This window comes from Capsicum annuum, chromosome 6 (assembly GCF_002878395.1).
Source record: "Capsicum annuum cultivar UCD-10X-F1 chromosome 6, UCD10Xv1.1, whole genome shotgun sequence".
Lineage (NCBI taxonomy): Eukaryota > Viridiplantae > Streptophyta > Magnoliopsida > Solanales > Solanaceae > Capsicum > Capsicum annuum.
In genome coordinates this window covers 186441769-186458877 of record NC_061116.1, presented here as the reverse complement: position 1 = coordinate 186458877, position 17109 = coordinate 186441769, and the positions used below count along the sequence as shown (strand labels likewise).

Below are 17109 nucleotides of genomic sequence, written 5' to 3'. Positions count from 1 at the left end.
TTGAATCCTAGAGTGGTCATCAAGGTGGTCCTCGGTTCTTTGAACTAGTGGACTGTTTTGGTGTATGTTCCGTGTGTTCCTTGCCTTCTTGTATTAGAGACGCTACTCGACTATCCCCCAAATAATAAATAAACAACATACTTCATAATTTCCACTTATAATTATCCCATTATACATCTAAACACAAGAGTTTGAGTCCCACTGTATAGTACTTTTATGTTGAAGCCTAACTCAGAGGAAAAAGGTGCTAGCTTTAGCTACGGGACCATGTACTCTATATCTCATTAAGAAAATTGCTACATCTTATCACCACTATCAAACACACTCGAGTTTTAAATCAAGGATCTCCAACCACATAACCCAGTGGTTTACGTTTTCATCAATCACAACATTCAAGCCTATCATTACTACACCCACTAAATGGATCTCCCCACTAAGACCAGCCAATTCAATCATTCTCACTAAGATTTTCGCTACATAACTCCTTCTTAACTATCTCACGTAATGATAGTTCATTTCCTTCTTCCCCCCTTCTCCTATAACTTTAGCTCAGGAAATCACATCAAAATTTTCATCTTAAAAAACATCTACTCCCCCACCTAACACACTACTACGCTTCCACAACCACCATCATACTAAAATACGGAGGGTCATTAAGGGACCCGAGCATAAGCATCATGAATGAGAGTAACACTACTCAATTATAACTTATACTTATAGCACTACTCAAGGTGGGATATGAGATGAAGATGTGGTGTAATAGACACTAATTACTCCATACACTAGATATCTAGGTCATAAATAGAGAGTCATTTGGGGATAAACAAAACACAACATAGTTTCTTAGGACAGACCATAATGATAAATATGAGTGCACATATCATGAGTTATATGGCATAAAGCCAAAATTTATGTAGTTAACATCTAAGACAATGATTGCCACTTGACGTAATTGATCCTCATTTAAAGAACTAAAATTTTCCATGAGTTAGCATAAACTTTATCGCTTTTGCTAATTTCGGCATAAAATGATTCAGTGACATATAGAAACATATTTTCTTAGGACCAAACATGCTTAGAGACATAGATTTGATCATGAGCAACATAACATATGGCTTGTATACTTGGAATATTGGATCACTGAGGGACATTATTGCTTCTAGTTTGGAGGTTGGAACATGGCATGAGTTATATAGAGAGCTCAAACCTTAGGCATAGGAAAGACATGAATACATAAGATATTGGTCGATGTCCATTCAAATTGAAGTAGGGGGAGCTTGCTTGAATAGGAATTGATTTATCATGATTCTTACTTAAAACTTGACACCACAAGAATATTCAAGAACTACTTTAATCCATCATCTCCACCTTAGACCAATGTCACACTCCTATACTTACGGACATAACCTCACATCAAATCTATAGCCACAACTTTCAACATAAAAGAGACATCACCATATACTTAAACTCTAAGCTCTCCCTGATGAACTATACTCTGAAGGCCTTGCTTTCCGTAAATGCTACTCTTAACTTTTGCTAGCCTCTATAGCGATCATCCTATAACTCCCACTCTTATAAGTATACTCATCCACACTCCTTATTACAAAGAGGGGTATCAATATACATATGAACACAAACTCCCCTCAATAAATTTTTAAAACAAGGACACTAAATTCTTTCGAGGACATATCCTTTCAGGGACACTAATCCTAACCTCCTCCAACCCCCAAAATCATCGACTTATGACTAACATTCTCATGGGCATGGAAATCCATTCTTCTGAACACTTAACACCATATCTTCAACTTCTTAGGATACTAGCATTACACCTCTAATCACATAACTTACAGCTTAACAACATTTGCAAAACAATACCAAAGGCACATATTTCCTACCTATATTTCCTCAACTATACTCTATGTAATGCTATACAACAACTCCCATACTTTTCCACACTACAAGATTTGAGACTAAAATCTAGGTATACGTGACACTCATACACATCACACCTTACCTAACAACATTCTACCTTGGGGTTCAACTTATTCTTTTATACCTAAGCATTTATCCACCTAATGACTCAACTATAATATATCGTTCTTAACACTAATCTTCATGACTACTTATATATATCACAATTTTCCACTCATTATTCCACAAGTTGCCAACCTAGGCTATTTCAAACATTACATCAGACCAACCATTTCTATTCCCACAAAGCATGCATTATCAATCTCGAGATACTATTCTCACCACTACACTCCACCTATAAAGTTCAAGTCTATTGTCTAACAACATCAATCATATGGAGTATTCCATATACTATACTAATCAATCGAATAGAAATATCAACCTAAGTCTCATATTTCACTTAACTTTGGCCCATAAGTTCATCCTCTCCACGACATTATTACTACACCTCAAAATCTTCTACATACCTCCTCCTATGTAGTACTAGTTTACAACTACTAGAGAAAAGACCATTGAGGGGGGTAAATTCACATGATACGAATAGTCGATCTTAATCTTATATTATAACCCATTATGATCTTATCTACATATTTCACTTCCTCACATCATATTTACTTACCCATAATACATCCCTACTACCTTCAAATTCCATATACACCAATGAGTCTCTACCCATAACTTATTGATTAATCTATCCCCTGTCATTCACAGTCTATAAATAATTTCTGCAACTACCATAGCTATCCATCTGAGATCCTTCCCTATTTTGAATAAATAATAATCATATCCTGTCACTTCCTTCACAGACTACCATACAATCTACAAATATTGCTACACATTAGTCTATCACTATAAAATGGCAAACCATCCCTCAATCAACGGTTATACAACTAAAACTATTTATTTACACAAAATTCACCCTCACTCTAACTTCTAACCTTATGACTTCATATCACCAACTTCTTGGCCCATCTCAGTACCAATAGGTCTGACACTTTAACATATACTACCACTCGGGTGGAAATATAGTTCCAATATTCTGCTACACATCATTACCCTTATGCGTGACATCTGCAATAAGAATTTTAAAAAGGGACTGAATAGATTTTGTAACTAAGGCTGAAAAGCATGATTTCATCAGAATGAAGGTGTACACTCAAATCAAAATACCTTGAAGCACTAATGGACTCCTCTCAAGTCCTTGTGTTATCTCATAACTTTATGGATAACTAATTCAGAGAGAACCACCTCATCTAGTATCTAGACTCTTAGACTTGTATCGCCTCGACAATGAGGCATGGCCCATAAAATTAGAATAAGGAAGGAATTTGGATAACTTTTGTATGGATGACGCTATAGCACGAGCTAGATTAGAAAATAATAAGAAACAACTCCTAAATACCTGTAGCCTCCTGATTATAAGTGTGGTGCACAACACACCCATAAGCAAGACCCTACTAGACATGACTTCGCAAACCCCCTGGGGCCATGAACCGTGCTTTGATACCAAGTTTGTCATGACCCAAGCTGAGGCCCTTGACGCGATGGATATCCCAAACCGTAAAGGATTGAGAGCCCTTCTCTAACCAGCAATCATATACACAACTCTTATTCTGTAAGGAAAATACGGAAATACATGACTAGACAGAAACATGGTCATTCATTTACTTTGATTGAACAATACAAAACTGAGTTCATGAAACATTCAAAAACACCTGAAACTAGCCTACGAAATCTCTAACAACTTAAAAACACTACTGTCTGAATATTGGGACAAGGCCCTTAGTCGGACCATGAACCAAAATAAAATAACAATGTTAAATTAACAAGACCTTCTGAAATAAGGGAGGCTCACCAACTACAAACTTTGGACAACCCATCTACTACTTAGCGGTACCACGAGACTGTGTCTCAGATCCTGAAATATAGGGGGCCAATACAAATATATTGGTCCACAGAGAAATCCAAAAATAAAATACATTTATATAAAACAAAGGTGAGAGATTTCCATAAAACACGTGATATCTTAAAATAGTTGAAAACACATGGGCATAATCTGAATCTTTCAAAACCTATTCTGCAAATCATAACTCTACACTTTATTTCTCTTTTGAGATAGATGGTACACCATACAATTTGTATTTCCACAAGTTATGTGGAATCCGCCCTTGATTCGGCGACCAAACCTCCACTCCAAGTTTGTTGCAAGGATTGGAGTATCAATAAAGGGAGATACACAAGACCACACAACATGGTGCCATGATTCCAAATCAAATCAACATGTCATGATAGTGTATAATACCATAAAGCAGGGCTCATAACTATAGTCCCAAATTGGGAAAACATGAATCAAGGTTCAAAAGGCCACAAAGCATGGTACCATAACCCCTTGTCGGTAAATCACGATTTCTAGCATTGATTCTTACAGCTCGTACTTTCTTCGGGTAACCATCTAACACTCTTTAAGCCTATTTTTAATTCTTTTAAGCATGCTTTAGCTTTTAAAACATTCAATACTTATTCTATTAAGGGCATATCATCATCGGGTATTATTATACCCAGACTTGTAAGTCATTTGTTCGTATCATTCCACAACCCTTCTCATTCAAAAAATTTATAAAGTTTTGATTTAGATTTTTCAATCAACTCAATCATTTATCCACCAAAAATATTTAGATAATGCAAGGGAGTCCTTATTTCAAAATATATACAACCATATGCAAAGATTTTTCCTTTTCAATATTTCAACACATGATGATTAATTCCTTTATACCAATCCATGCAACTCTTTCAATTATCGCATAAAATATTTATAAACAAGAACACACCCTCTCTACAAATCATAGCCAATATCAAGTTCTTTAAGAATATTAAAACATTCATCTTATGTTTCCAATCATGCAATTTTAACAACCCAAAATTTGTGAGATCAAAAGATATCATAACAAGACAGGGAGTTTCATCATTCATGCTCTTAATTCAAACCTACAAAACTAAAAATAGTTATATACACACATAAACATTATTTCAATTCCATAATAAGCTCTCAAGACCAAAACATGTCATCTAAACGGTTTCATAAAGCATAATTCTTTAAGGTGTTTTTCAAAAACATTCATAAACACATGATCTCATAACTTTAAAACTTATTAAAAATGATTTCACTATGCCAATGAAGCTTAGGATAGCCCCACGTACCTTATATTACTTAGTTTGAAGAATAGGACTCGAATCTTGACTCGTTTCTTAGAAATCTAGGATTGAAAGGCTTGGATTCTTGCCTTGAAGTAAAACCCTAATTTCTTTTGTTCTTGAGAGTAGAGAGGATTGAGTTGTGTTTAAAACTGATAAAAGATGAATTATAATGCTTAGGGTATGATTTAAATTCATGGAGAAAGATTTTAGGATGGGAAAATACCAAAATATCCCTTTAAAACGACACTTTAGCGTAGTCGGCCCTTACCGACGACCTGAGTGACGGACCACCACTCCTGTGACTAGCCGTCGCTCAAACCATCACAAAAAAATAGTTTTTGAGCTTTCTATTTCAAGTTGAAGGCCTGGCTTGATGGGCTGTCACTGACTTGACGGTCTGTCAGTGTGACCGTCACACCTCAGCAGTCTGATACCTCCCTGTAAAATAGGCATAGCTTTTTACTCCCATATCGGATTAAGGAGAAATTAGTGGTGTTGGAAAGAAGACTCAAAGACATTTTATTCGATATATAGTATGCTCTTTAAATCATTATATACAAGGAGTAATGGTCGATAGAAGTTGACCCAATTTGAGACGTTCATCAAAACTTAATCGATAGAAGAGTTTTCAACTCGTCTTTGAGTTAGGGGATTTTTTGTGACCTCAATTCATGTTAAAAGGTATTCACACACTATAGAATTGATCATCACACATATATTAATAAAGAATCACTGGGTTTGGGTCTATAGACGTAGAAAAGTCGATTCAAATTTCATCCAGAAAGTGTGGGGTGTTTCAACTATTTAGCCAATAGCAGAGGCTTAGAACTTCCGCAAATTAAAGTTTCAATCTCCCATAGTTTATCTTTTTTTTTATAGTGGAAAGGGATCTATCAATTGAAAAAGCATAGAAAAGTTCAACCACTCACTACTAAAAAAACAAGAAAACCGACCACATGTGGTCAGTTTTCCTGAATTTCTGACCACAAAACCGACCAAAATGCATGGTCGGTAAAAGAGTGGTAGCTTTTTAAGAACCGAACACGTGTGGTCGATTTCTTTAAAAATATATATATATTTTTAAAATTCATTATTATTTTATTAAAATAGAAAAAAATAATTTTAAAAATAAAAAAAATTCAAAATAAACTAGCCAAAAGTGGTCAGTTTTATTTAAAAATTAATTAATTAATTTTTAATAAATTTATTATTTATAAAAACTGACCACAAGTGGTCGGTTTCCTTAAAATTTTCCAGAAAACCAACCACTTGTGGTCGGTTTTTTAGTAATTTTTTTTAAATAAAAATCAACTAGCCAAACAAATGAAACAACAACAACTAAATAAAACAAATGAAACAACCAACATACTATACAACAACAACAACATACCAAGTGTATTCCCACACAACTAACATACAATACAAGTCTAAAAACATACAAAAGTGTAAAAACTACAACAAAATGTCCAAATCCAAACTACAATACATAAAAAAAGTCAAAAAACTACCACTCATCTTCATCGACTTCATCTTCATTTTCCGCATCCTCAGTCGCACACGTAGGATCTGTTTTCTCATCTGTGCTGATATCATCCAGTGGGCCTAGACCTTTTGCAGCCCAAACTGCATCACTAGGACATAGAGGAAGAATCCCTGCAGATTGAATAAAAGAGTTGAACTGCTCCTGTAGCATCCTGATTTATGGTGTTGTGTCCTCCTTCTTCTTCTATGCCCTCTCTTTTTATGCATCAAGCTCTTTAGTTAGTTTAGAAATTGTATTTTTTAGTGATTCAATGGTTTCTCTATCAACTCAAGAGGTATAGGATCTAATGCCGGATGAAGACCTAACATTCTCGCCAAAATAATTTTTGAGGTATCCGTAGTAAAGGCCTTTAATTGCAGGACCCACAGTTCCTTTCCATAACTCCTCCTCTACATGTTCAGGTATTGGGTCACCCTGACTTTCAGGAGGCTGAGTACTACAATACTCACTAACGATCTGCTTATATTTGTCCTATATTCAAAGTAAAGTTAAAATTAATAGTAAAAAAAATATTAAAGTACTTGTACTTGAATAATATCAACTTTGATAAAAAGATTCATAAATTCAAAATTTGATTCTTATATGGACAACTTTTGCACGAGGCTCAACCCAGACATCTTCATCAGTTGGGTTCTTTTTCTTCTTCACATGCATCTCCTCGAATAGCTCATTGAAGGGTATCATCCTACACTTTTCTTTTTCCTACATATGTAAAAATTATTAATGTTCAAATAATTAAAAATTTAAATAGAAACAAACAATTAAACTATAAAAGTTACATACTATTTTTTCCTCCACAACAATCATTCTAACTGCACTCGTAGTATGTAGAGAGTCACCCTTGGATGATGTTCGGGCTTTTTTCCCTTTGTCTCTCAATGATTGGTATTCTTCACTATTCCAATAGAGAATATAATGTTGCCATATGGGTTCGAGTATAAACCCTGGTCGTACTATGTTGGTTCTGGCATAATCCAATAAACTGTTAAATTTAGATCTAGCTCTTCTATAAAAATTCATCCTTATAGCACCTTCATTCGCTTCATCCCACCAGTAATATTTCTACAACAAAAACATAAATATAATATTCAATCTTTTGTTATAATAATGTGTTAAGTAGTTAATAAGTTAAATCCTTACATGAAATTCTTTAAACATTTTTTCTCTATCATTTTCTAGAATCTTTTGCCAACTGGTCCAGTAGCCGTTGAAGTGTCGATAAATGCATTTACTCATAATTTTATCAACTCCAGAATCCTTCCAAAACCTACAAGATCAAACTGTAATTTCATAGAGGATAATACTATAGTAATGAAAAATGAATAATGTTATTGTATTTAGAAATCTTACCCTATTCCATATGGAATAAGATAACGCCTCCTATAGTCATATCTATCTCCGAACCACGGAGCAAGAGTTGGTGGATGCACTGGTGTGGGTGAATCTGAAGCACCGAATTGAGTGCCTCCAAGATGAAGATCCGACAATCCAATAGATCCAGTAGAATTAATGTGTGAATGTGGGTGACTACTATAGTAGGGTATTGATAATGGTAGATGTCCAGATGTGCCAGCGGTCGTCCGATAGTACTGTGATGGAGGTGGCATGGTGATAGGAGCAGAATTAGTCGGTGTAGACCCATGAAGTGGCCCCACATGCATAGGAGCAGGAACTAAATACTGAGACGACCTAGAATATAAGGGTCGTGCTGGTGTGTCAGCAAACCGACCCTCAGATATATGAATACCTGTTGGTCGTCTATAAGGCGGAGGTTGTTTTTTCTTTTTTATTTTTGTAGGATCAACTTTTCCCTTACCTTTGTCACCTCTACCTGACGTCTAAATTATATAAATTTAACAAGTAGTTAGTTCCTACAAAATGAATATATAAGAAAACATTCTAAGTAACTAATTTCAAGTTACTAATTCACATTTCAAATTGCCCCAACAACACGAGATAGACAAGAATATTTCTATTACTATATAAATTATGGAAAAGTAAAAACAACAATCTTACATAGTATATTACATATCAATCTTAAACAAGAAACATAAAGGTAAATATATAGTACAAAGCATAAAGACATCAGTACATAATAAATACTACCTATACAAACTAATCCTCCTCTCCTGAAGATTCTCCACTAAACCATTCACCCTCTTCGGAAGTTTTATCATCTCCTACCCACTCAGCCTCTTCTTTTATAATATTAACTTCTTCAAATATATTTTTTGGATGATTCAAACTATCCACTAAGTCAATGTCCACTAGCTGGTGATCAATCTGCATTTTATTTTGATACGCAGTCTCCAGCACATTCTCAACTTCCACCCGTCCTATTGGCTTTGTTTTGACTACAGCCCACCAATCAGATTTATCATTGTGCAACGGATAAGGAGCATAATACACTTATTTAGTATTTTGCGCTAGAACAAATGGATCGTAAACAGGATACAACCTATTGTTCTTCACTTCAATGATGTTACGCTCCTTATGTACTCTTGTGCTTGGATCAAACCACTTACATCGAAAAAGAACAATTTTTTTATTGGGAAACCAACATACTCCCGTTCTAAGATCTTGTGTATGATGCCAAAGTAATCAACATCATCATCACCCTTAACCCAAACACCACTATTGTTTGTTTCCTTGTTTTGGAGTGTTCTTCGATGGAAAATTTCAACCCATTTACTGTGTAATGGGACATTGTATGAGATTCAATTGGTCCCACAGAAATATCTCTCAAGAACTGATCGTATGCGTTTGCATTTGGTGACTGGTGTACCTTAAAATATTATACATATATATATATATATATGTTAGTTGAGGAATATGTAAATATTTAAAATTTGTAGAAATATTAGTATACTTACAAACCTCATATGTAAGCCATGGTTCAAAGTACACATCTTGATTTTTATGGAATTGAGTCTTATATGAACTGAAGATCCAACATGCAAAACACAATTAGTTTCCTTAAGGGAATGAGTAAATAAATAAGATATGTTAAATTTTTAATATTCTTACTTCAGAGAGGGCTCAACTTTCGGGCAATTCAGCAAGACATACAAAGTTTCTAATTTGCGCTCCGTGGGAGTGAGCTGGCGAAATATGGTCTTTTTAGCCTTACAACCAGATTGATTGAAAATTGAAATTGGTTGCAAATGAGGCTCATTCTCATCGTCCTGATGATGATTTGGTCTATTTCTTGAACAAGCAACTTTATCACAAAAGTAGTATGAACAAAATTAAGATGTTTCTCTTGCAAGATATGTCTCAACTATAGAGCCTTCCACCCTATGTTTATTTTTAGAACCCCTTTTAAATTTTCCAATTGCCCTGCACAATCTTAAGATTAGATGTTTACTATATTAAAAAAGATATGTATGAATTTAAATATGTTGTAATTGCTTACCGTTCGAATGGATACATCCACCTAGTTTGAACTGGACCTCCTAGTCGAGCTTCATACACAAGGTGAATGGGAAGATGTTCCATCACATCAAAAAATGCTGGCAAAAAAATCTTCTCTAACTTGTTCGTGATAACAACAATATTATTTTTCATTCGCGCCAGATTTTCTTCTTTTAATGTGGTGGCACATAAGTCTTTGAAGAACAAACTAATCTTTGCTATTGGTTTCCATATGTTTTCAGGTAAACCAATAAAAGCAATTAGAAGTAATTGTTTTATGAAAATATGACAATCATGGTTTTTCATTCCATGCAAGATTTCTTGTGCCATATCAACTCTCTTTCCCAAATTTGAGGCATATCCATCGAACATCTTAAACTTTGGACCCACTCACATATTTGATACTTTTGGTCCAACTTGAATGTAAAACTAGCCTTGGTCTTAAGAACATTGCCATTGGGCCCCTCCTGTAAGTGTAATTCTCTGCACTTGCAATATTCTGGTAAGTCAAGTTTGGCCTTAGGATTATCCTTTGTCTTGCCGGTGAAATCCATAACTGTGTTGAATAAGTCATCAAAATAGTTCTTATCAGTATGCATGACATCAATATTATTTCTAAGTAAATTATCTGGCCAATATTCTAACTCCCAAAATATACTTTGCTTAGTCCAGTTATGCGAAATGTCATATCCATCAAGCTTATACAATGGTTCCTCGCTAACTTTAGGCAAATCCTGAACTATCTCCCAGATGTCATGACCAGATATCCTTGGAGGTGGACCATCATGTTCCGTTCTATTCACTCTGAATGCATTATTGAGTCTCCTAAATTCATGATCAGGTGGCAAGAAACAACGATGACAATCAAACCATGAATTTTTTCTGCCATGTCTCAATGTGAAAGATTTTGTTTTTTCCATGCAGTATGGACAAGCCAACTTTCCAGCTGTCATCCACCCAGACAACATTTCATAAGCAGGAAAATCAGTAATAGCCCATATTAGATATGCATGCAGATTGAAATTCTATTTAAGTAAGATGTCCCAAATTTCAACCCCCTTATGCCATAAAATTTGAAGTTCATCGATCAAAGGTTGCAAGTAGAAATTTGGATTATGCAGGCCAGGAACAACATAATTAAGAAATATATAGGGACTAGTTATCAACATTTTAGGAGAAAGATTATACGGGGTGATAAATACAGCCCAACATGAATATGGTGTAGCACCAACTAAAACAGAAGAGAAGTCATCCATACATAATCCCAAACGAATATTTCGTTGCTTAGCTACAAAATTTGGATAAGTTGCATCAAAATCCTTCCAAGCATTCCATCAGATGGATGACACAAACACTAGTGGGCCTTCTATTTTTATTGTGTCATCTCATATGAGGAGCTGAGTTGTTTGAAACATACAGCCTCTTCAATCTTGGTATTAGAGGTAAATAATCCATCGCCTTAATAGCAATTTTATTTCCACTACAACCACGCTTATATCAAGGGTGCTGACAAAACTTACAGGACTCTAGGTTAGCATCTTCCTTAAAGTATAGCATGCAACCATTTTCACAATAATCAATTTTAACCAAGGAGAAACCTTACTTTGACACCAATCTTTTTGCCTTATATAAAGAATTAGGAACCTCTAAGCCGGGGTCAACTAACTCTTTAATAAGGTCTATCATTGATTCCATTCCTCTTTCAGCAATATTCCAATCAGATTTAATACTTAATAATCTAACAGCAACAGACAAACAAGAGTGTGAACACCCATCAAACAAAGGATGACTAGCAGCATGCAATTGTTCATAGAATTTGCCCGCTACTCTATTAGGAATATCTTTGACATTTTCCCTAAAGTCTTCCCCCGTGTTGCATCCCAAAAGCATCGTGTACCATTTCATTCATCCTAGTATCTTGATATTCATTATGCCCTGCAGACCTACTACTTTCTCCAATGACAAAGTTATTTTGCTCAATATCACCATCAATAGTATGCAATCTTAAAACATCCTCGTGAAACCCCCTTCTATAAAGATGTTCCTTCACTAATTATTCTTTCAAAAGATTTATACCATCACATCTAATACAAGGACAACGAATAGCCCGAAAACATGACCAAATATCAAGTGTCTTAGCATGTTCAACAAATCATTTGACACCTTCAATAAACTCCTTCCTAAGACCCATTCTATTATTATTATTCCATTTATATATCTAGCTATAATCAGGTTCCATCTATGCAATCAATCAGATTCAGCTAATTTGATCAAGTCACAAAAGTTCACATTTCAAGTACCTAAATTCAAAATGAAAAGGTATAATACCCACGAAAATATCCGAACTTTAACCAAATTTCCAGTGGAGTATATTGAACTTTGTGGGGGTCCTATTACCCCCGTATACTTTTTAAGTCCCCCCTCCCCGGACTTTTTTTAAAGTGGAATTAATCCCCCCCCCCCTGCAATGTTATCCCCAGTTTTTATGCTAGGAGGTACAGTAAATGTGCTACTTCTTCTCTGTTTATCAGTTTTCAACATTTTTCACCATTACAACTATATTAAAGATTCCAAATAATTCTATTGATTCAATTTCAAATTTCAAGTCCATTCTTATCACTCTAAAAATTTTCAAATTCAATTTCAAGTTTCAAACTTTGAATTCTATTAAGTTTATGAAGAAAGTTTTTTCAAATTATTGAATGGAATCTTCCATTAATTTTCCATTGAAACTCGGAAGATTCAATTAGCGAGTTCCATTAATGGAAGATTCAATGAAACTTCCTAATTGAATGGAACTCGCTAATTGAAAACTCAATGGAAAATTCAATTTCCATTAATGGAACTCGGAAGATTCAAAAAATTTAATTTCATGTATGAAGACAAAAATATGGACTGTACATGTATGAAGCTATTCAATCTTCCGTTAATGGAACTCAAAAGATTTAATTTCCATTAATGTAACTCGGAAGATTCAATTAGTGAGTTTTTGAGTTTGAATCTTCCGAATCTTCCATTGAGTTTCAATTAGCGAGTTCGAAAAGGAATCTTCAAGAATTCAATTTCAATTCAACAATGGAGAAAATTCAATTTTAATTCAACAATGGAGCAACCATTGTAGAAGAAAAGAAAGAAAGAAGAAAGAAGAAAGAAGAAAGAAGAAAGAAGAAAGAAGAAGGAAGAAAGAGAATGAAAAAATAAATAAAAATATAAAACTTTAAATAATTATAAAATTAAGGGGCTGTTTGGTAAAAAAAAAGAGTTTTATAATGTTTTTAACACTGTTCACGCGCTCAATGCACGTGACTAACACGCAATATGCCAAGTGGCAGATATATGCCATTAAAATACGAAAAAAAAGTCTGGGGAGTAATAGGACCCCCGTAAAGTTCAGTATGCTCAGCTGGTAATCCGGTCAAACTTCAGGTAGTTTTGTGAGTATTCTCCCAAATGAAAAAGTACCTACATCATAATCAATTTCAAGTGACTAAGTCACCTCCTAAAATAATAAACTAAACCACATTCAAAACAAAAATTCACATTTCAAGTACCTAAACTTCAACATTTTCAACTCAAGTCATCACCCAAGTCTAAACCACATTCAAAACAAAAATTACCTTTAAAGTACCTACACTTTATTAATTTCAAGTGACTAAGTCACCTACCAAGTCACCAAACTTAACTACATTCAAAACAAAAAATTCACCTTTAAAGTACCTATACTTAATAAATTTCAAGTGACTAAGTCACCTAACTAAACTACATTCAAAATAAAAAATTCACCTTTAAAGTACCTACACTTAGTAAATTTCAACTCACTAAGTCATCACCCAAGTCACCAAACTAAACCACATTCAAAACAAAAATTCACCTTTAAAGTAGCTACACTTAATCAATTTAAAGTGACTAAGTCACCTACCAAGTCACCAAACTTAACTACATTCAAAACAAAAATTTTCATTTCAAGTATCTAAACTTCAACATTTTCAAGTCACTAAGTCACCTCCTAAAACAACAAACTAAACTACCTTCAAAATGGTAAATTCACATTTCAAGTACCTACACTTAATCAATTTTAACTCACTAATTCACCACCCAAGTCACCAAACTAAACCACATTCAAAATTATCAAGCATAGAAAAATTCACAATAAAAAATTCACATTTCAAGTACGCTTCAACAAAATTCAAAATAAAAGTTCACCTTCAAGCTAAGTAACTACACTTATTCATTTTCAAGTAACATATTCATTTATAGTATAATAAGTCAAACAATTGAACAAGTGTAACAAAACAAATAAGTAGAGGCATCGCATGTCCTCTCACCATATAATCATCACAAACTTCCTATGGATTTCAAAGCCTTCTACATCGAACAATCTCAAACCAATCTACATTTAAAGACTTCATTATAAGAAAATAGAGAGAAATCAACTTACCTTCGATTCGCCTAAATTAAAGAGAAAGAGATGAGCGGTCACAAAAAAAATAGCAAAGCAATCCTTTTCCTGAATTCGGATTCTGTCAAACGGTCACATCAAATTCCAAGCAACCAATTAGGCAAGTAGAATAAAAAAATCTTGATCATTAGGCAAAATAAGAAAAATCTTGGCATCTTTAATTTCTCATATTCTTAGCTTAAAATTATCATAAATAAACCACCAAAATACTAAAACTATAATGGAGTATCAACAAAAGTAAAACCTAATTTACTTGCAAAAACACACAAAGAGGGGGATCTTGATAAGCTTCACTTGACAAAATACACATAGAGTGTCAAAATTAAGAAACAAATGGAATCTTGATAAACCCCAAGTAACCAAAAACACACACAAATGCAAAAAAATATCAAAATGAAGAAACAAATTGAATCTTGAACTAACTAAAAGACAATTTTCATTACTTTTCTTAGTTTAAACTAACTAAAATTATGTAATGAAGCATAATAACTAGAACAAATGCTTTAGTACCAAATTGAAGTTGAAAAATAAAGATCAATAATAATCTTGACCCTTTTGCTAGTTTCTAATAGGAAAACCAAAGAATTTTATCTTGAAGTTCAAAAGAGTTGATTTTTTTGCACTAACCGGAGTCAGTGTGGTCGCCGGAGTCACTGTGGTCGACGGCAAACGGCGGCAGCAGAGTCACTATGGTCAATTTTGTGTGTGGGTTTGGGTTTGTCGATTATTTGTGTGTGTAGGTCTAATGTGTGTGTGTTTGATTTGGGTTTTATTTTTGTATTTTTGTGTTAAAAACCGATCGGGTCGGGTCTTGTGGGGGTGGGTCGGGCAGGCTTATTTTATAAAATAATTTTTTTTAATTAATTTATAGAAAAACGACCACATGTGGTCGGTTTTCTAGAAATTAATTAAAATTTTACAAAATTGTTCACAAAGTAAAATATAAGTGTTCGATTTAATTTTAAAATAGTTATTATCGGAAAACGATCACATGTGATCAATTTTAATAAAAAAGTTAAATCATATTATTTGTTATTTTATCATCATATTAACGCAATGTATATATGTACAAATCAAATAGTTGGTTATTTTATCAACACATTAACATGAGTAGTATATTTCCTCAATCATATAATAATATCAATGAATTTTACAAATTACGATAAATTTTTGATTAATTACCTTTTAAATACGATATATATATATACCTCATAATACTTGTCTTACGTTATTACAACTTCAATAACATACGCATGTCTACATTGATACAAAATAGTATATCTATTTTCTCAATAGTATGATATATATCAACATATCATTCAAAATATTTTGATATATAGATTCTGTTACCTAGCTTTCGATTACTGCATATGTCAGTACTACACGAGATATACGTATATATACATATATTCAATTGTCTATCAGCTATCAAATACTTACTATAAACAACACATACACAATTTTACTACACCATAATAATATACAACGTATTTGACATATACTCGGATACAAAATTTTTAAGCGAAAAAAACTCAAATTCACCGTCAAAATTTAGCGGTCATTCAAAATTCAAAATTCAAAGCAAATGGTAAGTATATGCCAGTTTCAGGATTCAAATTTCTGTCTCCCTCCTCTGCTTCTTTCCTCCCCCCACCCCTTATATACCTCGTAATACTTGTGTTATATTATTACAACTTCAACAACATACACGTGTCTACATTGACACAAAATAGTATATCTATTTCCTCAATAGTATGATGTATATCAACGTATATCATTCAAAATATTTTGATATATAGATTCATTAGTTATCTAACTTTCAATTACGGCATACGTCACTACACGAGATATTCGTATATATACATGCATATATTCAATTGTCTATCAGCTTTCAAATACGTACTATAAACATCACATATACGATTTTACTACCTCATAATAATATACAATGTATTTCACATATACTCAGATGAATTATCAGTTAGTTTATCTTATGTCATTAATATACCTTCACTATATAATATGTATATACGTACTATATATATACCTATACGCATACACACATACACACTATCGACTATATCAAGTTCTAAATACGTATTATATACATCACATACGTACACGAGTATATTATCCAATAATATAATGCAAAGTATATCATATACATATTCCGATGAGTGATTGATTAATTTGATTAGCTTACATTAATATAACTTCAACAACCACAACAACAACAACAAACCCAGTGTATTCCCACATAGTGGGATCTGGGGAGGGTAAAATGTACGCAGTCCATACCACTACCTCCGATGAGGTAGAGAGGCTGTTTCCGATAAACCCCCAACATATAACTTCAACGTGTAGTATATATTATTACTTCTGTCGTTTCAAATCAAGGTATTCAATATGTTTGGATAGATTCTACTAGGTTTTGACTACATCGTTCATCAATCGATCACTACATCATATATATATATATATATATATATATATATATATATATATATATATAAACTCTTGAATGCGT

The 17109-nt window shown here is 33.6% G+C and overlaps 1 pseudogene; it reads right to left on the bottom strand.

Moving 5' to 3' along the window:
- The window catches only part of LOC107874034, a 70306-nt pseudogene that overhangs the window by 47897 nt on the left and 5300 nt on the right, over positions 1-17109 (bottom strand).